The 24,347-nt window shown below is 38.1% G+C and overlaps 1 protein-coding gene across 1 annotated transcript in view; it reads right to left on the reverse strand.

The window, feature by feature from the left end:
- The window catches only part of LOC123515158 (protein lingerer-like), a gene marked incomplete in the record, with an annotated part of 203,853 nt that overhangs the window by 74,470 nt on the left and 105,036 nt on the right, over window positions 1–24,347 (reverse strand).

A 24,347-nucleotide genomic window follows, 5' to 3' on the forward strand; every position in this document is an offset into this window, starting at 1 on the left:
TTTTTCTGACATTGCTATGAGATGAAATGAAGAATTATTCACAACAAAGTTAGACCTTTGATTGACAATTAGTTTTAAACTGAAATGTGTCAGTGCAACAAGTAAAAATTTAAGTAAAGATATGGAAATAGAAGAGAAAAATAAAATATGACCATATGGCAGCAAGTCCTGCTTGTGTGGATGGCAGGGCAGCAGGTAGGCCTATATCATCCTGGATATAAAGCCCCATCTTTCTAAGTGTTATGAAATGCTCTGTGTATTTACCTAGTTGTAGTTTTACAGGGCCGGGGCTTTATGCTCATGTGGCCCCATCTCCATATCTACACTTATCCAATCTTACTTTAAAAGTATGCACACTCGTTCCAGACACTAATTCTTCTTTTAAACTGTTCCACGTCTCAATACATCTCTGCGGGAAACTACATTTTTTAATATCTCTCAGACATCTTCCTTTTTTCAGCTTTCTAATATACGATCTTGTGCTTCGGATGTCATATTCTTCTCTCAGGATCAGTTTCTCATTATCCACTTGGTCCATTCCGTTGATCAATTTATAAACTTGTATCAGATCTCCTCTTTCCCTTCTTTGTTCCAGGGTTGGTAGATCCATAGCCTTTAGTCTCTCCTCATATGTCATCCCTTCAAATTCTGGAACCATTCTTGTAGCCATTTTTTGTAGTCTCTCCAACTTTCTTATGTGTTTCTTTTTATGAGGGGTCCACACTACTCCTGCATATTCCAATCTGGGTCTTATTATAGTACTTATCAATTTCTTCATCATTTCTTTGTCCATGTAGTGAAATGCTACTCCAATATTCCTTAGCAAATTATATGACATGGCTTTTGTTCACATTGAATTCCATTTCCCACTTTTTACTCCATTTCTTATTTATCCTCCTTTTGCTTTATAACTCTGCACAGTTTTGTATCATCTGCAAAAAGATTTATGAAGCTGTTCACTCCTTCTGGCATGTCGTTAATATAAATGAGGAAAAGTATTGGTGCCAATACTGACCCCTGTGGCACTCCGCTTTCTACTGCTCCACTTGGACTTCATATCTTTCACTACCATCCTTATTTCTCTCCCCTTCAAATAATTTTCTATCCATCTCAATGTGCTTCCTTTTAAGCCACCCTTCTCCTCTAACTTCCATAGTAATCTTGCATGTGGCACTTTGTCAAACGCCTTTTTTAAATCCAAATAAATACAGTCAACCCATCCTCTCTCTCTTGTACTCTATCAACTATTCTAGAATAGAAACTCAATAAATTAGTTACACAAGACCGTCTTTTCTAAAACCAAATTGGCTATTTGATATTAATTTGTTGTCTTCAAGGAACTCGATCCATTGTTTCTTTATTATTCTTTCACACATCTTGCATATTACACTAGTTAGTGATACCGGTCTGTAATTTAAAGGTTCTTCCTTCCTTCCACTCTTATATATGGGAACCACCTCAGCTCTTTTCCATTCTACTGGTACTGTTCCATTTTCTATTGAGCATTTTATGATGTTGTATATAGGACTTGCTAGTTCTTCCCTACATTCTTTCAGTATTCTGCCTGAGACTTCATCTGGTCCCATTGCCTTCTCTTCATCCAGTTCCTTCATTAACTCTTTTATTTCAAGCTTGGTTACTTTAATCTCTTTCATATAGATTGTCTCTATTACCCTGTGGCCTCTCAAATTTGGATTCCTTAGTAAAGACCTCCTGGAATTTTTATTTAATAGTTCTGCCATACTTTTTGGGTCTTCCACCATCCCGTTCTCTCCTTTTAACCTTTCTATTGTTTCTTTTGCCTAATTTTTCCATTTATGAATCTATAGAACAATTTTGGTTGCTCCTTACATTTTTCGACAATGTCTTTTCAAGTTCTTTTCCTCTTCCTTCCTCACCTTAACATATTCATTTCTCGCTGCCTTGAAGTTTTCCTTATTTGCTGGATTTCTATTTCTCCTCCACCTTTTCCATGCTCCATCTCTTTTCTCCTTTGCCCTAGCACACCTTGCATTAAACCAATCTTTCTTTCCTTCTTCTTTAGGTCTATATTTTGGGACATATTCCTGACTCCTGTTTTGTATATTTCCAAAAATAAGTTATATTTGTCTTGCATTGTCTCTGAGTTTTCCATCTCCTCCCAGTCTACGTTTTAAAATAGTTCTTGAGATTCTCAATATCAGCCTTTCTGTAATTTAATCGGTCTCCTTTGTATGAATCGTCTCTATCTTCCTTTCCTCTTCTATATCTATTTCTAATATTGCATGGTCACTCTTTCCCAATGGGCACTTATATCTTATATCATCATTCATTTGTATACCCTTGTAAAAACTAGGTCCAATCTCGCTCGTCGTTTCCTCTGAATCTTGTGCATTCCTTTACTCTCTGGTCCATCATATTGTCTATCATTAGGTTCAAGAATCTTTCTCCCCAGGCTTCTTCCCCATACCACTTTCATAATTTTCCCAGTCCACTTCTTTACAGTTGAAATCTCCTACTAATATCACTTTTCTCCTTTCTTTAACGATTCTCGTTAGACTCCTTATTGTGTCATCTATCATGTCTTTATATTCTTGATTGGTCCATGAATTTGTTTTGGTGGCACATATGTTACAATGATTGTTAACTCTTTTTATTAATATGCATCTTAATATACAATACTTCTGCTTTTCCTTCCCACATTCCACTTGATTTATCACTATCTCCTTCCTTAACATAATCATGACTCCTCCTCCTCCTTTACCCACTCTGTCTCTTCTCCATACATTATACCTATTATCCAAGTCTATTTTGATTGCCTCATTTAGTTTTGTTTCAGCCAGGCATACAATATCTGGATTTTCTTTCTTTATGTAATCTCTTAATTCTAATTTACTTGATAAAACCCGTCTATGTTTGTATACATCATTTTTAGTCTTTTGCCTTTATCATTTTTAGTTAAACTTGTTCCACTTTTTTCTCTTCCTTCTCGTTTATATACCATTTCCTTATCCTGTCTCCTAGAATTCTCCAAAAATGCCTTCTTCTCCTCTTCTGACCTTTCATTATTTTTTCCCTTACTGCTGCTGCCAGTTCATTGTATCTCTTCCTTTCTTCCTCATTTCTATTTTTCTTTATATAGATATCCTTGCAGCCTTCTGTTTCTCTAAGTTTTGTTGTTCTATATATGTGTGTGTGTGTGTGTGTGTGTGTGTGTGTGTGTGTGTGTGTATTTACCTAATTGTATTTACCTAATTGTAACATACGGAAAAGAGCTATGCTCGTGTTGTCCCGTCTCCATATCTATTAATGTCCAGCTTTTCTTAAAATCATGAATATTCCTTCGTTGACCACTTCACGTCTAAACTATTCCATGCTTCCACCCTTCTATGAGGAAGCTATATTTTTCACATCTCTCCTATAAGTGGCCATTTTAGTTTTTCCCATGCCCTCTCGACATTCTTTCATTCCACATACACAGATCTTCCCTATCCATTTTTCCATGCCAATCATCACTCTGTATATTGCTATCAGGTCTCCCCTTTCTCTTCTGTTTTCCAGGGTCGGAAGTTGCATTCTTTTCAGTCTGTCTTCATAAGTCAAATCTCTTAAGTCAGGCACCATTTTTGTTGCAGCCCTCTGTACTTTCTCTAGTTTCCTTATGTGTTTCTTTAAGTTCGGAGCCCACTGTATTGTTGCATATTCAAGCCTCGGTCTTATCATTGCAGTAATTATTTTCTTCATCATTTCTTCATCTAAATATCTGACGCCACTCTTATGTTCCTCAATAAGTTCAATACTTCTCCAATTATTTTGTTTATATGTCTCTCTGGCGATAGGTCATTGGTAATTGTCACCCCAAGGTCTTTTCTTCATGACTGGTTTTATGTCTTCATTTCCTATCTTGTACATACTCCTGATTCTTCTTTCACTCTTGCCAAACTCTATTTTCTTGCATTTTGTCGTGTTGAACTCCATTTGCCATGTACAGCTCCATTTCCATATTCTGTCCAAGTCTTCCTGGAGTAGTTCGCAATCTTTGTCACATCTCACTTTTCTTAACAATTTTGCATCGTCTGCAAATAGGCTCACATAACTGGACACCCCATCCACCATGTCATTTATGTAGACGCGAACATTACTGGTGCCAACACTGATCCCTGTGGAACTCCACTCTCCACCAAGCCCCATTCTGATGGTCTGTCCTTAATTATTGTTCTCATTTCTCTTCCTACCAAAAGTCTTCCATCCATTTTAGTAAACTGCCATGCACTCCTCCTACCATTTCAAGTTTCCAGATCAGTCTCCGGTGTGGTACCTTATCAAAGGCCTTTTTTAAATCCAGATATATTCCATCAGCCCAACCATCTCTTTCCTGTATTACATCTATCACCCTCGAATAGTAACATATCAGGTTTGTCGTGCATGAACGCCCTTTTCTAAAACCAAATTGACACTCACAAAGTATGTCATTTTCTCCAAGAAGTCTGTCCATCTATTCTTCACCACCCTCTCACACATCTTAGCTACCACACTTGTAAGTGACACTGGTCTATAGTTCAATGGGTCTCTCTTGTTACCTGATTTATAGATTGGGACAATGTTAGCTCTTTTCCAGTCTTGGGGCACTACACCTTCCCTTAATGAGGCATCAATTACTTCACAAACTTTTTCTGCCAGTTGCTCCTGCATTCTCTTAAAATCCATCCTGATACCCCATCAGGTCCCACAGCTTTTCTCACTTCTAAACTCCCCATCATATTCTTGATCTCCTCCACAGTTACTTGAAACTCCTTCATAATCCCTTTCTGTTCCATTACCAGTGGTTTGTCAAAAGCAGTCTCCTTTGTGAATACCTTCCGAAAGCATCCATTCATAGCCTCTGCCATTTCCTGGGATCTTCACTGCATACTCCATTTACTTCTAAACTTTCAATACTTTCTCTATTTTTGATGTTGTTGTTCACATGTCTGTAAAAAGCCTTGGTTGGTCTTTACATTTATCAATTATATCCTTTTCTTGTTTCTTTCTTTCTTCTCTTCTAATCAACACATATTCATTTCTTGCTCTTTTGTAACTTTCCACTGCTTAATCCGTCTTTTCCTTCTCCACCTCTTCCATGCATCCTCTTTTCTTGTTCTAGCCTTTTCACATCTATCGTTAAACCAGTCCTGCTTTCCAACTTCTCTATGTTGTCTTATTGGTACAAATTTTTCTCACCTTCTTTGTATATTTTATAAATTCCTTCCACTTTTCATTTGCTCCTTAGCACTCTTGAATTTCATCAATTTGTCTCTTGAAAGAATTTCTTTAGGTTTCCAAAATCTGTCTTGGCATAATTCCATCTTCCACTTTATATTCTTCATTTCTTCTAGATTTCTCTTCATCTATCACCTTGAACTCCAAAACTGCATGATCACTCTTTGCTAAAGGGCACTCCACCCTCATCTCCTCAATGACCATTGGCTCTGTACTAAAGACCAAGTCCAGTCTTGACGATGCTCCCTCTCCTCCAAACCTAGTATCTTCTTTGACCCACTGAGTTAACACATTTTCCATTGCCAGTGTCAATAGTGTATTTCCCCATGTTGTCTCTGATCCTTCCATTGACCAGTCCTCCCAACACACCTCTTTACAATTAAAATCTCCCATCATTATAGTTCGTTCACAGCCACCCAACATTTCTTCCAGACATGTTCCTGTATCACTTATCATTTCTTCATATTCCTGTACTGACCATGCATTTGTCTTAGGTGGTACGTACACCACTATGTAGTGCCTCTTTTTCCTTCATTAGTTTCTGCTCTGATCTTTAGCACTTCTGCCTTTCCCATACCTTCTTTCACTTGATCCACCTTTATATCTTTTTAACCAGCAACATCACTCCTCCTCCCATCTTACCTACTCTATTTCTTTTCCAAACATTATATTTCCTTCTCCAACCATCATCAGGTCTTCTCCCTCTCTCAGTTTTGTTTCAGTAAGACCCACAATATCTGGGTTCTTGTCCCTCAAGTAATCGTTGAGTTCTAAAATCCCGATATCACTCCATTTATGTTGGAATACATTACATTCGCTCATATGTAAGTTTCTTTAGTCCTTTCTTGCTGTACTTTTCTGGGTTATGAACCACTTCCTCAGTCTCATATCCAAGATTCTCCAGAAAAACTCTTTCTTCTCCTCTTCTGTCCTCTCTTCATTTTTTTCAAAGCCTCCTTTCTCAACTCATTTAACATTTCTCTTTCCTTTTCACCGAGATCTCTTCTCAACCAAATCTTCCTTGTTGTTTCCTGCTGGGCTAGCCTCCATGACTTCTCCACCAATTCATCTACATCCTTTTGTGACTTAAGTTTGATTCTTATTGGCCTCATACCTTCTCTTGTGAACTTTCCAATTCTATGGAAGTCCTCTATTTCTTGTACTAGGTCTTTTCCTCCTCCTGCACCACATTAATGATATTATTTATCACCTTTTTATGTTTTCTCTCTCTCCATTTTACTCGGTGTCTTATCCTCCTCCACACCAAATATCACCACACATCTCTTTTTGTCTACAGTTTCCCTCACCAATGTCTCATTTGATTTAATAACCTTCACCACTTTCTCAGCAATCTTCTCTTCTATGATCTGTTGATCTATAATTTCAGCAAGGCCCAAAGTTTTCTCCCCAGACTCTTTGATTTCCTTTTCCAGACTTGCAACTTTGTAATTTACCTCCTTTCTTTCCACTTCCTGACTTTTTTTCCATTCAGCCTGCTTCTCCATCACTTTTCCTAGAGATTCTCCACATTTTCGCAATTCACTTTAATTAGCTTAACTTCCTCTTTCAGTGCTTCATTTTCCTTCTTCACTGGAATTTATCTAAAGGATACTTTTTGGGGTACCTCCATCTGAAAGCCCACCCGCTAGGAAACCGTTCATGTGAGGAAAACTACACTCGGACCGTGGACAGGATTGAAGTGCGCTTTGAGACCCCTCGGACAAAGCAGATCCACCACCAGTGTTTTCAAGAAAAGAGCTATGCTCGCTCATGCTGTCCTGTCTCCATACCTATAGTCATCCAGCTTAGCTTTTAGTCATGAATATTTCTTGCTTGAACAAGTTTCCTCCAAATTGTTCCATATCTCTATGCTTTTGTTTTGAAAGCTATATTTCTTAACCCCTTCTCAGCGGCAGGACAGATGAGTGTACAGTGGAGACTCAATTCTTGAACGTCTAAATACGCGAACTTTTCAATACTCGAACGCAAAAGTTTGATTTAATACTAGAAAAAATACCTGGTAGCTGAACGTCCACACACGTTTGTAAATAAAGGCTCCCTGGCATCCCTGTTCCCCTTCTTCCTAATAGGACATGGATTTACCAAGGATTACAGGAGATTGCAGTGCACAAAGAGGATAATGGAAGATTATTGGTTAAGTTGGAAATCAGAAAAGCAAAGGGGCAAGATGGTGTATCAGGCTGGATGTTAAAAGAATGTAAAGAGCAACTACAGAAGCCAATTTGGGAAATAATTACAAGTTCAATAAACGAAGGGAAAGTTCCACTAGAATGGAAGAGAACTAACGTAATACCAATATTTAAAGAAGAAAAGGCAATTGAACCACTAAACTACAGACCAGTGTCACTTATAAGTGGCTTGGGGAAGTTATGTGAAATAATTATCAAAGAAAAATGGGTTAAATTTCTAGAAGAGGAGCAAGTCAAATCGAAGAGACAATTTGGGTTCAGGACAGGGCGGTCATGTGTATCAAACTTATTAAACTTCTACTCGGGTTATTGTAGGACTTGAAAACAGAGATGGATGAGTAGACAAAGTATACCTGGATATTAAAAAGGCTTTTGATAAAGTCCCTCATGGAAGACTACTTAGGAAACTAGAGAACGTAGGAGGACTGCGAGAAACTTTGCTCAAATGGACAAGAGATTATTTAAAGGAAAGGGAAATGAGAACTGTGATCAGAGATACATACTCATCTTGGGGTAAAGTAACTAGCGGAGTGCCACAAGGGTCAGTGTTAGCCCCAATTTATGTTTCATATTTATGTAAATGACATTCACATTGGGATAAACAGTTATATAAATTTATTTGCTGATGATGCAAAGCTGCTAAGAGTAATCAAAACAAGAGAGGACTGTCTGCTGTTGCAGGAAGATATAAACAAGATCTATCAGTGAAGCAGGAAGTGGAAATTAGAGTTTAATGCCAAGAAATGTCACATAATGGAACTAGGAAAGAGTAAGAAAAGACCAATAAGGAACTATTTGATGGGAGAGGAACAAATAATGAAGACTAAAGAGGAAAAAGATCTGGGAGTGATCATACAGGAAAATCTGAGCCTTGAAAAACACATAAGCAAGATATTTGAACTATCATATAAAATATTGACTAATATAAGAGTGGCATTTCATTACATGGATAAAGATATGATGAAAAAAATCATCACAGACATGATACATCCAAGGATGAAATATACAGCTCTAAAAAGGATAGTAGAAGATTGGAAAGGATACAGAAGATTGCTACAAAGATGGTGCTGGAATTAAAGGACCTCACATATGAAGAATGAATGAAGGAAATGGGACTGCCAACCTTACAAGATAGAAGAGAACGTGGGTACCTAATAACAATGTATAAGATAGTAAATGATATTGAAAAGATAGACAAAGAATACCTGGTGCTGTTGACACAAGAAGACGGAAGGACAAGAGGACATGAAAAGATCAGGATGAGGCAGTGTGCAAAGGCCTTTGGAAAATACAGTTTTCCACACAGAACAGTGGAAAAATGGAATATATTGGATAATGAAGTTGTTACAGAACATAATATGCATAACTAATTAGGTAAATTGAGATATGGAGACAAGACACTATGAGCCCCACTCAAACCCTGTAGAATACAACTAGGTAAATCACACACACACACACACACACACACACACACACACACACACACACACACACACACACACTGTGCAGAGTCATTAAACAAAAAGAGGATTGTGAAATACTACAAGAAGACTTAAACAAGATCTGGAAATGGAGCAAAAAATAAGAGATGGAATTCAATGTGGACAAAAGCCATGTCATGGAAATGGGAAAAAGTGAAAGACGACCAGTGGGAATCTATAAGATGGGAGATGGAGTAGAACTAGAAAAAGTAAAAAAGGAAAAGGACTTGGGAGTGACAATGGAAGAAAATAATCAACCGGTAAGCCATATTGAAAGAATTTTCAGAGAGACGTATAATTTGCTAAGGAATATTGGAGTAGCATTTCACTATATGGACAAGGAAATGATGAAGAAATTGATAAGTACTAAAATAAGACCTAGATTGGAATATACAGGAGTTGTGTGGACTCCCAAAAAGAAACACATAAGAAAATTAGAGACTACAAAAAATGGCTACAAGAATGGTTCCAGAATTTAAAGGAATGACATATGAGGAGAGACTAAAGGCTATGGATCTACCAACCTTGGAGCAGAGAAGAGAGAGAGGGGATCTGATACAAGTTTATAAATTGATTAACGGAATGGATGAAGTAGATAATGAGAAACTGATCCTGAGAGAAGAATATGACTTTAGAAGCACAAGATCGCATAGTAAGAAACTAAGGAAGGGATGTCTGAGAGATGTTAAAAAATTAAGTTTCCCGCAAAGATGTGTTGAGACTTGGAACAGTTTTAGTGAGGAAGTGGTGTCAGCAAAGAGAGTACATAGTTTTAAAGAAAAATTGGGTAAGTGTAGATATGAAGACGGGACCACACGAGCATAAAGCCCAGGCCCTGTAAAACTACAACTAGGTAAATACACACAAAGTGTTTACAAAGGAGGAACATTTTATGGGAGGAAGACCTACGGAAATAAAGCAAATGCAGGACATCATGGTTACTAAGGAAGATGTAAGGAAAATTATAAGCAATCTGGATATTAATAAATCAATGGGGCCTGATGGCATATCTGGGAGGTTGCTAAATGAATGTAAGGATCAATTGTTGAACCCCGTATTTGATATTGTGGAAACCTCCATACGAACAGGATTACTCCGAAAGAGTGGAAAAGAGCTGACATTGTGCCTATATATAAGAATGGTAGTAGAATGGAACCGCTAAATTATAGACCAGTATCGTTGACTAGTATACTGTGCAAGGTATGTGAAGAAGTAATTAAAGCTAAGTGGAGTGAGTATCTAGAAAGTGAAAACATTCTGAGTGAAAGACAGTTTGGTTTCAGAAAAGGAAGATCGTGCGTATCCAATTTATTATGTTTTTATTCACGAGTGACTGACATACTACAACATAGAGAGGGATGGGTGAATGCCATCTACATGGACTTGAGAAAGGCGTTTGATAAAGTACCACACAATAGACTGATGTAGAAAGTAAAAAAGATTGGAGGAGTAAATGATAAACTAGCAAAATGGATGAAAAATTACTTAGTGGGAAGAGAAATGAGAACAGTGGTGAGAGGAAGGAAGTCCGAGTGGAAGAAGGTAACCAGTGGAGTTCCACAAGGGTCAGTGCTGGGTCCCATCATGTTTTTGATTTATGTTAATGATATGCCAGTAGGAATTGACAGTTATATGAACATGTTTTGGACGATACTAAAATTATGAGGAGAGTAAAGAATGTGGAAGATTGTAACAAGTTACAGGAATATCTTGATAAAATATATGAGTGGAGTAAGGAGTGGCAGATGGAATTTAATATAGACAAGACCCATGTTATGAAAATGGAAAGAAGTAGATACAGACCAAACAGGGATTACAGGCTGGGTGATGAGAAAATTAAAGAGACCAATGAGGAGAAAGACTTAGGAGTAACCGTGCAAAACACTTTGTCACTGGAGAAACACATTAACAAGATTTTTGGGAAAATATATAACATGCTTCAAAATATTGGCCTTGTGTTCCACTACCTAGATGAAGGAATGATGAAGATATTATGTACCTTAATAAGACCCCAGTTAGAATATGCAGCTTCTGTCTGGTCACCATATGAAGAAAAAATGAAGAAGGTAGAAAGGGTACAGAGGCTGGCAACAAGGATGGTACCAGGACTCAGGGAGTTAGACTATGAGGAAAGACTGAGGAAGCTGGGGCTGACCACATTAGAAGAGAGAAGAACAAGAGGAGACATGATAACTATGTATAAATTGGTGAACAAGATTGACATACTGGACAGAGAGTTGATAAAGGTGACCACAAGTAATCATCTCCGAGGACATGGAAAAAAGCTAATAAAGGACATCTGTCTAAATGACATGAGAAAATACAGTTTCCCGCATCGTAGCATTGATAAGTGGAATAAACTGAGCAGTGATGTGTTGATGCTGTGTGTCAATCAGATGAAAGAGAGATATGACAGGAATGGACAAGGAGACAGGACACAGAGAGCTCGGGCCCTGTAATACACAAATAGGTAAATACAAATAGGTAAACACACACACACACACACACACACACACACACACACACACACACACACACACAGTTATGACAATGTAAAGAAAGACTGTGCCGATATGAAGAAGGAAAATGAAGCACTGAAAGAGGAAGTTAAGCTAATTAAAGTGAATTGCGAAAAATGTGGAGAATCTCTAGGAAAAGTGATGGAGAAGCAGGCTGAATGGAAAAAAAGTCAGGAAGTGGAAAGAAAGGAGGTAAATTACAAAGTTGCAAGTCTTGAAAAGGAAATCAAAGAGTCTGGGGAGAAAACTTTGGGTCTTGCTGAAATTATAGATCAACAGATCATGGAAGAGAAGATAGCTGAGAAAGTGGTGAAGGTTATTAAGTCAAATGAGACATTGGTGAGGGAAACTGTAGACAAAAAGAGATGTGTGGTGATATTTGGTGTGGAGGAGGATAAGACACCGAGTAAAATGGAGAGAGAGAAAACATAAAAAGGTGATAAATAATATCATTAATGTGGTGCAGGAGGAGGGAAAAGACCTAGTACAAGAAATAGAGGACTTCCATAGAATTGGAAAGTTCACAAGAGAAGGTATGAGGCCAATAAGAATCAAACTTAAGTCACAAAAGGATGTAGATGAATTGGTGGAGAAGTCATGGAGGCTAGCCCAGCAGGAAACAACAAGGAAGATTTGGTTGAGAAGAGATCTCGGTGAAAAGGAAAGAGAAATGTTAAATGAGTTGAGAAAGGAGGCTTTGAAAAAAAATGAAGAGAGGACAGAAGAGGAGAAGAAAGAGTTTTTCTGGAGAATCTTGGATATGAGACTGAGGAAGTGGTTCATAACCCAGAAAAGTACAGCAAGAAAGGACTAAAGAAACTTACATATGAGCGAAATGTAATGTATTCCAACATAAATGGAGTGATATCGATTTTAGAACTCAACGATTACTTGAGGACAAGAACCCAGATATTGTGGGTCTTACTGAAACAAAACTGAGAGAGGAGAAGACCTGATGATGGTTGGAGAAGGAAATATAATGTTTGGAAAAGAAATAGAGTAGGTAAGATGGGAGGAGGAGTGATGTTGCTGGTTAAAAAGATATAAAGGTGGATCAAGTGAAAAAGGTATGGGAAAGGCAGAAGTGCTAAAGATCAGAGCAGAAACTAATGAAGGAAAAAGAGGCACTACATAGTGGTGTACGTACCACCTAAGACAAATGCATGGTCAGTACAGGAATATGAAGAAATGATAAGTGATACAGGAACATGTCTGGAAGAAATGTTGGGTGGCTGTGAACGAACTATAATGATGGGAGATTTTAATTGTAAAGAGGTGTGTTGGGAGGACTGGTCAATGGAAGGATCAGAGACAACATGGGAAATACACTATTGACACTGGCAATGGAAAATGTGTTAACTCAGTGGGTCAAAGAAGATACTAGGTTTGGAGGAGAGGAGCATCGTCAAGACTGGACTTGGTCTTTAGTACAGAGCCAATGGTCATTGAGGAGATGAGGGTGGAGTGCCCTTTAGCAAAGAGTGATCATGCAGTTTTGGAGTTCAAGGTGATAGATGAAGAGAAATCTAGAAGAAATGAAGAATATAAAGTGGGAAGATGGAATTATGCCAAGACAGATTTTGGAAACCTAAAGAAATTCTTTCAAGAGACAAATTGGATGAAATTCAAGAGTGCTAAGGAGCAAATGAAAAGTGGAAGGAATTTATAAAAATATACAAAGAAGGTGAGAAAAATTTGTACCAATAAGACAACATAGAGAAGTTGGAAAGCAGGACTGGTTTAACGATAGATGTGAAAAGGCTAGAACAAGAAAAGAGGATGCATGGAAGAGGTGGAGAAGGAAAAGACGGATTAAGCAGTGGGAAAGTTACAAAAGAGCAAGAAATGAATATGTGTTGATTAGAAGAGAAGAAAGAAAGAAACAAGAAAAGGATATAATTGATAAATGTAAAGACCAACCAAGGCTTTTTACAGACATGTGAACAACAACATCAAAAATAGAGAAAGTATTGAAAGTTTAGAAGTAAATGGAGTATGCAGTGAAGATCCCAGGAAATGGCAGAGGCTATGAATGGATGCTTTGGAAGGTATTCACAAAGGAGACTGCTTTTGACAAACCACTGGTAATGGAACAGAAAGGGATTATGAAGGAGTTTCAAGTAACTGTGGAGGAGATCAAGAACATGATGGGGAGTTTAGAAGTGAGAAAAGCTGTGGGACCTGATGGGGTATCAGGATGGATTTTAAGAGAATGCAGGAGCAATTGGCAGAAAAAGTTTGTGAAGTAATTGATGCCTCATTAAGGGAAGGTGTAGTGCCCCAAGACTGGAAAAGAGCTAACATTGTCCCAATCTATAAATCAGGTAACAAGAGAGACCCATTGAACTATAGACCAGTGTCACTTACAAGTGTGGTAGCTAAGATGTGTGAGAGGGTGGTGAAGAATAGATGGACAGACTTCTTGGAGAAAAATGACATACTTTGTGAGTGTCAATTTGGTTTTAGAAAAGGGCGTTCATGCACGACAAACCTGATATGTTACTATTCGAGGGTGATAGATGTAATACAGGAAAGAGATGGTTGGGCTGATGGAATATATCTGGATTTAAAAAAGGCCTTTGATAAGGTACCACACCAGAGACTGATCTGGAAACTTGAAATGGTAGGAGGAGTGCATGGCAGTTTACTAAAATGGATGGAAGACTTTTGGTAGGAAGAGAAATGAGAACAATAATTAAGGACAGACCATCAGAATGGGGATTGGTGGAGAGTGGAGTTCCACAGGGATCAGTGTTGGCACCAGTAATGTTCGCGGTCTACATAAATGACATGGTGGATGGGGTGTCCAGTTATGTGAGCCTATTTGCAGACGATGCAAAATTGTTAAGAAAAGTGAGATGTGACAAAGATTGCGAACTACTCCAGGAAGACTTGGACAGAATATGGAAATGGAGCTGTACATGGCAAATGGAGTTCAACACGACAAAATGCAAGAAAATAGAGTTTGGCAAGAGTGAAAGAAGAATCAGGAGTATGTACAAGATAGGAAATGAAGACATAAAACCAGTCATGAAGAAAAAGACCTTGGGGTGACAATTACCAATGACCTATCGCCAGAGAGACATATAAACAAAATAATTGGAGAAGTATTGAACTTATTGAGGAACATAAGAGTGGCGTCAGATATTTAGATGAAGAAATGATGAAGAAAATAATTACTGCAATGATAAGACCGAGGCTTGAATATGCAACAATACAGTGGGCTCGAACTTAAAGAAACACATAAGGAAACTAGAGAAAGTACAGAGGGCTGCAACAAAATGGTGCCTGACTTAAGAGATTTGACTTATGAAGACAGACTGAAAAGAATGCAACTTCCAACCCTGGAAAACAGAAGAGAAAGGGGAGACCTGATAGCAATATACAGAGTGATGATTGGCATGGAAAAAATGGATAGGGAAGATCTGTGTATGTGGAATGGAAGAATGTCGAGAGGGCATGGGAAAAAACTAAAAATGGCCACTTATAGGAGAGATGTGAAAAAATATAGCTTCCCTCATAGAAGGGTGGAAGCATGGAATAGTTTAGACGTGGAAGTGGTCAAGCAAGGAATATTCATGATTTTAAGAAAAAGCTGGACATTAATAGATATGGAGACAGGACAACACGAGCATAGCTCTTTTCCGTATGTTACAATTAGGTAACATACAATTAGGTAAACACACACACACACACACACACACACACACACACACACACACACACACACACACACACACACAAAAACAGAGAAGAGAGAGGATCTTATACAAGTTTATAAATTGATTAAGGAATGGATGAAGTGGATAATGAAAACTGATCCTGAGAGAAGAATATGACTTTGAAGCACAAGATCGCATAGTAAGAAACTAAGGAAGGGATGATGTCTGAGAGATGTTAAAAATTTAGTTTATAAAGATGTGTTGAGACTTGGAACAGTTTGAGTGAGGAAGTGGTGTCAGCAAAGAGTGTACATAGTTTTAAAGAAAAATTGGATAAGTGTAGATATGGAGAGGGAAAGAGCATAAAGAGGCCCTGTAAAACTACAAAGGTAAATATACAACACACACACACACACACACACACACACACACACACACAACACAGGTTCATAAATGGTAAACTTAAAAGAGAGAGTCCATTGAAAGATTAAAAGGAGAGCAAGGGATAGTAGATGACCCTAAGAATATAGCGGAATTGCTAAATAATAGGTTTCAGCAAGTATTTACTGAAGAAACAATGTTTGTAAAGCCTCAGAATGTACAAGGAAATGTGCACATGGAGGACATTAAGATACCTAAATAGAAGTTATATAAAATGTTGGAGGAACTTAAAGATGATAAAGCGATGGGACCAGATGAAGTTTCAGGAAAATTATTGAAGGAGTGTAGAGAAGAATTGATTGATCCATTATATGATATTATAAGGTGTTCATTAGAAACAGGGGAAGTACCAGTAGAGTGGAAAAGAGCTGAAGTGGTGCCCATTTATAAGGGAGGCAGTAAGGAAGAGCCTCTTAACTATAGACCTGTGTCTCTAACAAGTGTGGTCGGTAAGATTTGTGAGAGGGTGATAAAGAAATATTGGATACGGTTCCTGGAGGATCATAAGTTATTATCGGATCATCAATTTGGCTTTAGGAAAGGGAGGTCATGTGTAACAAATCTACTGAGCTTTTATTCAAGAGTGGTTGACAAAATACAAGAGAGAGAGGATGGATGGACTGTGTATATTTGGATTTAAAGAAAGCTTTTGACAAGGTACCTCACATGAGACTGCTATGGAAATTAGAGATTTATGGAGGACTGAAAGGAAAAGTGTTAAAGTGGATGGAAAACTACTTGAGATGGAGGAGATGAGAACAGTAATAAGGGATGCAAAGTCGGACTGGTTGGTGGTGGAGAGTGGAGTCCCACAAGGCTCAGTGCTGGCACCAATACTTTTCCTTGTATATATTAATGACATGCCAGAGGAGTAAACAGTTATATTAATTTGTTTGCGGATGATGCGAAGTTGTGTAGGTGTGTGAAGAGTGAAGAAGATTGTGAAATTTTACAGGCAGATCTGGATAAGATTTGGGAGTGGAGCAAGAGGTGGCAAATGGAATTTAATCTGAGCAAAAGTCATGTGATGGAGATGGGAAGAGTGGAAGACGGCCAAGAGGGTCATATAAGATGGGTGAAGAAGTAGTGTTGAAAAAGGTGGAAAAGGAAAAGGATTTGGGAGTGATAATACAAGACCATGGGCAGTTTGAGGCTCATATTGATAAGATGTTTGGAGAAACGTATAATTTGATAAAAAATATTGGATTAGCCTTCATTATATGGATAAAGATATGATGAAGAAATTAATTAGTATGGTAATTAGACCAAGATTGGAATATGCTGGAGTGGTTTGGTCCCCTTATAAAAGAAGCATATAAGGAAGTTGGAGAGATTGCAGAGAATGGCAACAAAAATGGTTCCGGAATTGGCAGAAATGACCTATGAGGAGAGATTAAAAGAAATGAATTTGCTTACCTTGGAACAAAGAAAGAGAAAGAGATTTAATACAGGTTTATAAACTGTTGAACGGACTGGATGAAGTGGATAATGAGCAAATGATGTTGAGAGAGGAAAACTTAAATAGAACTACAGATCACATAGTAAAAAGATAGCCAAGGGAATATGCTTGAAGGATGTGAAGAAATATAGTTTCCCACAAAGATGTGTGGAGGTGTGGAACGGTTTGAGTGAGGAGGTGGTGTCAGCGAGGAGTGTGCATAGTTTTAAAGGAAAGTTGGATGTGTGTAGATATGGAGACGGGGTCACACGAGTATGATACCCAGGCCCTGTAAAATTACAACTAGGTGAATACAACACACACACACACACACACACACACACACACACACACACACACACACACACACACACACACACACACACACACACACACAATGGAACAGAAAGGGATTATGAAGGAGTTTCAAGTAACTGTGGAGGAGATCAAGAATATGATGGGGAGTTTAGAAGTGAGAAAAGCTGTGGGACCTGATGGGGTATCAGGATGGATTTTAAGAGAATGCAGGGAGCAACTGGCAGAAAAAGTTTGTGAAGTAATTGATGCCTCATTAAGGGAAGGTGTAGTGCCCCAAGACTGGAAAAGAGCTAACATTGTCCCAATTTATAAATCAGGTAACAAGAGAGACCCATTCAACTATAGACCAGTGTCACTTACAAGTGTGGTAGCTAAGATGTGTGAGAGGGTGGTGAAGAATAGATGGACAGACTTCTTGGAGAAAAATGACATACTTTGTGAGTGTCAATTTGGTTTTAGAAAAGGGCGTTCATGCACGACAAACCTAATATGTTACTATTCGAGGGTGATAGATGTAATACAGGAAAGAGATGGTTGGGCTGATGGAATATATCTGGATTTAAAAAAGGTACCACACCGGAGACTGATCTGGAAACTTGAAATGGTAGGAGGAGTGCATGGCAGTTTACTAAAATGGATGGAAGACTTTTTGGTAGGAAGAGAAATGAGAACAATAATTAAGGACAGACCATCAGAATGGGGCTTGGTGGAGAGTGGAGTTCCACAGGGATCAGTGTTGGCACCAGTAATGTTCGCGGTCTACATAAATGACATGGTGGATGGGGTGTCCAGTTATGTGAGCCTATTTGCAGACGATGCAAAATTGTTAAGAAAAGTGAGATGTGATAAAGATTGCGAACTCCTCCAGGAAGACTTGGACAGAATATGGAAATGGAGCTGTACATGGCAAATGGAGTTCAACACGACAAAATGCAAGAAATTAGAGTTTGGCAAGAGTGAAAGAAGAATCAGGAGTATGTACAAGATAGGAAATGAAGACATAAAAACCAGTCATGAAGAAAAAGACCTTGGGGTGACAATTACCAATGACCTATCGCCAGAGAGACATATAAACAAAATAATTGGAGAAGTATTGAACTTATTGAGGAACATAAAGAGTGGCGTTCGTATATTTAGATGAAGAAATGATGAAGAAAATAATTACTGCAATGATAAGACCAAGGCTTGAATATGCAACAATACAGTGGGCTCCGAACTTAAAGAAACACATAAGGAAACTAGAGAAAGTACAGAGGGCTGCAACAAAATGGTGCCTGACTTAAGAGATTTGACTTATGAAGACAGACTGAACAGAATGCAACTTCCGACCCTGGAAAACAGAAGAGAAAGGGGAGACCTGATAGCAATATACAGAGTGATGATTGGCATGGAAAAAATGGATAGGGAAGATCTGTGTATGTGGAATGAAAGAATGTCGAGAGGGCATGGGAAAAACTAAAATGGCCACTTATAGGAGAGATGTGAAAAAATATAGCTTCCCTCATAGAAGGGTGGAAGCATGGAATAGTTTACACGTGGAAGTGGTCAACGCAAGGAATATTCATGATTTTAAGAAAAAGCTGGACATTAGTAGATATGGAGACGGGACAGTACGAGCATAGCTCTTTTCCCGTATGTTACAATTAGGTAAATACACACACACACACACACACACACACGCACACACTTCTTTACTGAACAAGATCTCTGTGGAAGAAGAGGACCTATATGCTGAGGTAGAAGAAAGTGTGAGATTGGGAGCTTTTGAGGAAGGCAAGAATAGACCATTAAAATTGAAATTAAAGTCTCAGGTGGCAGCGGAGGCCTTGTTGAGGAGGGCTTGGAAACTTAAGGACTCTGAGGAAACCAAAACAATTTACATAAGAAAAAATATGTCAAAAGATGAGCGAATGAAAATGAAGGAGCTTGTAACTGAAGTGAAGGAGAGGAATGACGAAAGAACAGAGGAGGAAAAGACTAAGTTTTTTTGGAGGATGAGAAATGGGAGGCTAAAGAAATGGTGGATAAAACAGACGGAATAGGCATTACATGGAAGAATGAGACTAGGAATGGAATAAAAGTGACTTACACGAACATAGATGGATTTCTGTCTAAGAGGCTAGAATGTATGGATTACCTAAGAAATAACGAACCTGACATAATGTGTGTAGTGGAAACAAAGCTAAGGCACGAAATAAAGCTAGACTAGTTTGTTGTAAAACACTACAAATTATGGAGAAATGATAGAAAAATAAAGGAGGTGGTGGTATAATGGTTCTTACTAAGGAAGATCTGATAGTGAAGGAGGTGAACTATAGTAAGAGAAATGAGGAAGTGATAAGTATGCTTATAACAGATGGCAAGAGGGACATTAATATTATAACAGTATACATACCACTCAGAACCAATGCTTGGGAATATGAACAGTACCAAATGGTGATGAGAAATACTCTAGACAGAATGAAGCAAGAACTCATCAGAAAGGATAGAGTGATGATAGTTGGAGACTTTAATTGCAAAGAAATAGTGTGGGAAGACTACGAAGTGGTGAACGGTGGTGAGTGGGCAGAAGAATTGTTAAAGGTAGCAACAAATAACTTGATGACACAGTGGGTGAGATCACCAACAAGGTGCAGGGGACAAGATGTTGCAGCAAGGTTGGATTTGGTATTTACCAGGGCATCTCTCTAAAGAGGAAATTGAACATGAATGTCCCTTGGGGAAAAGCGATCATGATGTCCTAAGCTTTGAGCTGGATACGGAATTAAGCACGAATAAGATTGTGGAACGCAGGGAGGAAAAATTAAATTATACTAGGGCAAATTATAACCATATAAGGGAGTTCTTTAATGAAATTGACTGGTCCGTGGTATACCAGGAAAGGGATATGCAATTGAAATACGATAAATTTATGGATTTGTATAACTCTGCTGTGAAAAAGTTTGTGCCATATCACAGAAAGAGGACTTTAAATAATAAACAGTGGTTTAATAGAAATTGTGAAGAAGCAAAAAAGAACAAAGAAAAGGCATGGAAGAAACTTAAGAAAAACAGTGATGTATTATCAAGGGAAGTCTACAAAACAGCAAGGAATAGATATGTTGAAGTAAGGAGAACAGCACAGAAGGAATATGAACAGAGGGTGGTGGAAAATTGTGATAGTGACCCCAAAATGTTTTACAAATTCATAAATGGAAAACTAAATAAAAGGGAGGCAATAGAAAAGGTAAAAAACGGGGAAGAAGTATATGAAGATGCTGGAGATATAGCTGAAATTTTGAACAACTACTTTTGCAAAGTGTTTACAAAGGAGGAGCATTTTATGGGAAAAAGGCCTACAGAAATAAAGCAAATGTAGGACATCATGGTTACTAAGGAAGATGTAAGGAAAATTATAAGCAATCTGGATATTAATAAATCAATGGGGCCTGATGGCATATCTGGGAGGTTGCTAAATGAATGTAAGGATCAATTGTTCAACCCCGTATTTGATATTGTGGAAACCTCCATACGAACAGGATTAGTCCCGAAAGAGTGGAAAAGAGCTGACATTGTGCCTATATATAAGAATGGTAGTAGAATGGAACCGCTAAATTATAGACCAGTATCGTTGACTAGTATATTGTGCAAGGTATGTGAAGAAGTAATTAAAGCTAAGTGGAGTGAGTATCTAGAAAGTGAAAACATTCTGAGTGAAAGGCAGTTTGGTTTCAGAAAAGGAAGATCGTGCGTATCCAATTTATTATGTTTTTATTCAAGAGTGACTGACATACTACAACATAGAGAGGGATGGGTGGATGCTATCTACCTGGACTTGAGAAAGGCCTTTGATAAAGTACCACACAATAGACTGATGTGGAAACTAAAGAAGATTGGAGGAGTAAATGATAAACTAGCAAAATGGATGGAAAATTACTTAATGGGAAGAGAAATGAGAACAGTGGTGAGAGGAAGGAAGTCCGAGTGGAAGAAGGTAACCAGTGGAGTTCCACAAGGGTCAGTGCTGGGTCCCATCATGTTTTTGATTTATGTTAATGATATGCCAGTAGGAATTGACAGTTACATGAACATGTTTGCAGACGATACTAAAATTATGAGGAGAGTAAAGAATGTGGAAGATTGTAACAAGTTACAGGAAGATCTTGATAAAATATATGAGTGGAGTAAAGAGTGGCAGATGGAATTTAATATAGACAAGACCCATGTTATGAAAATGGGAAGAAGTAGATACAGACCAAACAGGGATTATAGGCTGGGTGATGAGAAAATTAAAGAGACCAATGAGGAGAAAGACTTAGGAGTAACCGTGCAAAACACTTTGTCACCGGAGAAACACATTAACAAGATATTTTTGAAAACATATAACATGCTTCAAAATATTGGCCTTGCATTCCACTACCTAGATGAAGGAATGATGAAGATATGTTAGAATATGCAGCATGTGTCTGGTCACCGCATATGAAGAAAAATGTGAAGAAGGTGGAAAGGGTACAGAGACTGGCAACAAGGATGGTACCAGGACTCATGGAGTTAGACTATGAGGAAAGACTGAGGAAGCTGGGGCTGACCACATTAGAAGAGAGATAAACAAGAGGAGACATGATAACTATGTATAAATTGGTGAACAAGATTGATATACTGGACAGAGAGTTGATAAAGGTGACCACAAGTAATCATCTCCGAGGACATGGAAAAAACCTAATAAAGGACATCTGTCTAAATGATATGAGAAAATACAGTTTCCCGCATCGTAGCATTGATAAGTGGAATAAACTGAGCAGTGATGTCGTTGATGCGGTGTGTGTCAATCAGATGAAAGAGAGATATGACAGGAATGGACAAGGAGACAGGACACACGAGAGCTTAGCTCGAGCCCTGTAATAAACAAATAGGTATATACAAATAGGTAAAATACACAGCAGAGGAAATGAGTGAAATAATGAATGAGTTTCAAGACTGTTTTCACTGAAGAAGATTTTACAGAACCAAATAGGACATTGCATTGTCAATGTTTGCAAGAAATTACAGTGCCTAAACAAGAAATTGGAAGACTAATAGAAAATTTGTATGTCAGAAAAACAATGGGACTGGATGGTGTGTTGGAATGGGCATAAAAGGAATGTAAAGATCAGTTGTTAGAACCAGTTTGGGAAATGGTTACAGTCTCATTAAAGGAAGGGAGAGTACCACTGGAATAGAAGACCTAACATAATCCCTATATTCAAAGGAGGAAAGTCAACTGAGCCATTAAATTACAGACCGGTGTCACTTACAAGTGTTGTGGGCAAAATATGTGAAATTGTTATCAAAGAAAATGGGTTAAATATTTGGAAGAAAAACAAGTTATATCAAACAGACAATTTTGGTTCAGGACAGGAAGGTCATGTGTGTCAAATTTATCAAGTTTTACTCAAGAGTAGTGGAAGGACTGGAGAGCAGAAATGGATGGGTGGACACTGTGTACCTGAACATAAAAAAAGGCTTTTGATAGGGTCCCTCATAACAAATTACTTTGGAAATTGGAAAACATAGAAAGACTGAGAGGAATAATAATAGATTGGATAAGGGATTACTTGATGGACAGAGAGAGATGAGAACTGTGAACAGGGGTACATACTCATCCTGGAGTAAAGTATCAAGTAGGGTGCCACAGGGGTCAGTGTTAATCCCCATTATGTTCCAACTATATGTAAACGACATACATTATGGAGTGACCAGCTATATCAATTTATTTGCTGATGATGCTAAATTGTTAAGAAAAATTTAGATCCAAGAGGACTGTTTGCTACTGCAAAAGATATAGACAAAATTTATGAGTGGAATAAGAAGCAGAAGCCAGAATTTAATGCCAAGAAATGCAATGAAATGGAATTAGGAAAGAGTAAAAGAATACCAGTATGTAACTATTTGATGGGAGAGGAATAAATAATGTAGACTAAAGAAAAAAAAAAGATCTGGGAGTGGCTATACAAGAAACGATGAGCCCCAAAAAAAACACATCAATAAAATATTTGGAACAACATATAAAATGTTGACTAATATTAGGGTGGCATTTCATTACCTGGAGAAGGATATGATGAAAAAAATTATTTCAAGTACATTATGTCCATAGTTTGAGTATGCAGCAGTGGTGTGGTGGCCGAGCTTGATAAAAGGATACAAGAAAATTAGAATAGATCCAGAGGATAACTACACAGATGGTGCTGGCATTACAGGACCTAACATATGAAGAAAGGCTGAATGAAATGGGACTGCCAACCTTAAAAGATAGAAGAGAAAGAGGGGGCCTAATAACAATGTATAAAATCATCAATGGCATTGAAAAGATATACAAGCAAGACCTGGTGCAGGTGACAGAAGAAGCTGGAAGAACAAGAGGACATGCAAAGATCAGAAAGAGGCAGTGTGTGAAGGATATTGGCAAATAGTTTTTCCCATAGAACAGTAGAAAAATGGAATGCATTGAGTAATGAAGTTGTTACATCACATAATGTGCATAGCTTTAAAGAAAAATTAGATACATAGAGACATGGAGACAGGACATTATGAGCCCAGCTTGAACCCTGTACAATACAACTAAGTATATACAAGTAGGTAAATACACAGGAGGGTGGTGGAGAGTGAGAAGAGGTGGTGACATTCTGAGGTCACGGAGAGGGAGAGGGCATGAACCAGGAGGTGAGGCTGAAGTGGGTGGAGATTTAACCCTTAGGAGAGTGTCCGGTTTAGAGACCGAAAAAATGTGAAAAGTAATGTTTTTTGTGGAAAAAAAATGTGGTAGGTTTACACGTTAGCTATTATTTCACGTAGTTTTATGGCAAAACGCACATTGGTTTCTGTTTAAATGCAATTTCAAGGTTCCCATACTCAACCATGTGCATTTATTTACACCAGTAGAACAATTTTTTTTCCTAAAAATAAAAAAAGAGAGAGAGAGAGAGAGAGAGAGAGAGAGAGAGAGAGAGAGAGAGAGAGAGAGAGAGAGAGAGAGAGAGAGAGAGAGAGAGAGAGAGAGAGAGAGGGGGGGGGGTTGTTGCTGC

Source organism: Portunus trituberculatus, chromosome 38 (genome assembly GCF_017591435.1).
Source record: "Portunus trituberculatus isolate SZX2019 chromosome 38, ASM1759143v1, whole genome shotgun sequence".
NCBI lineage: Eukaryota > Metazoa > Arthropoda > Malacostraca > Decapoda > Portunidae > Portunus > Portunus trituberculatus.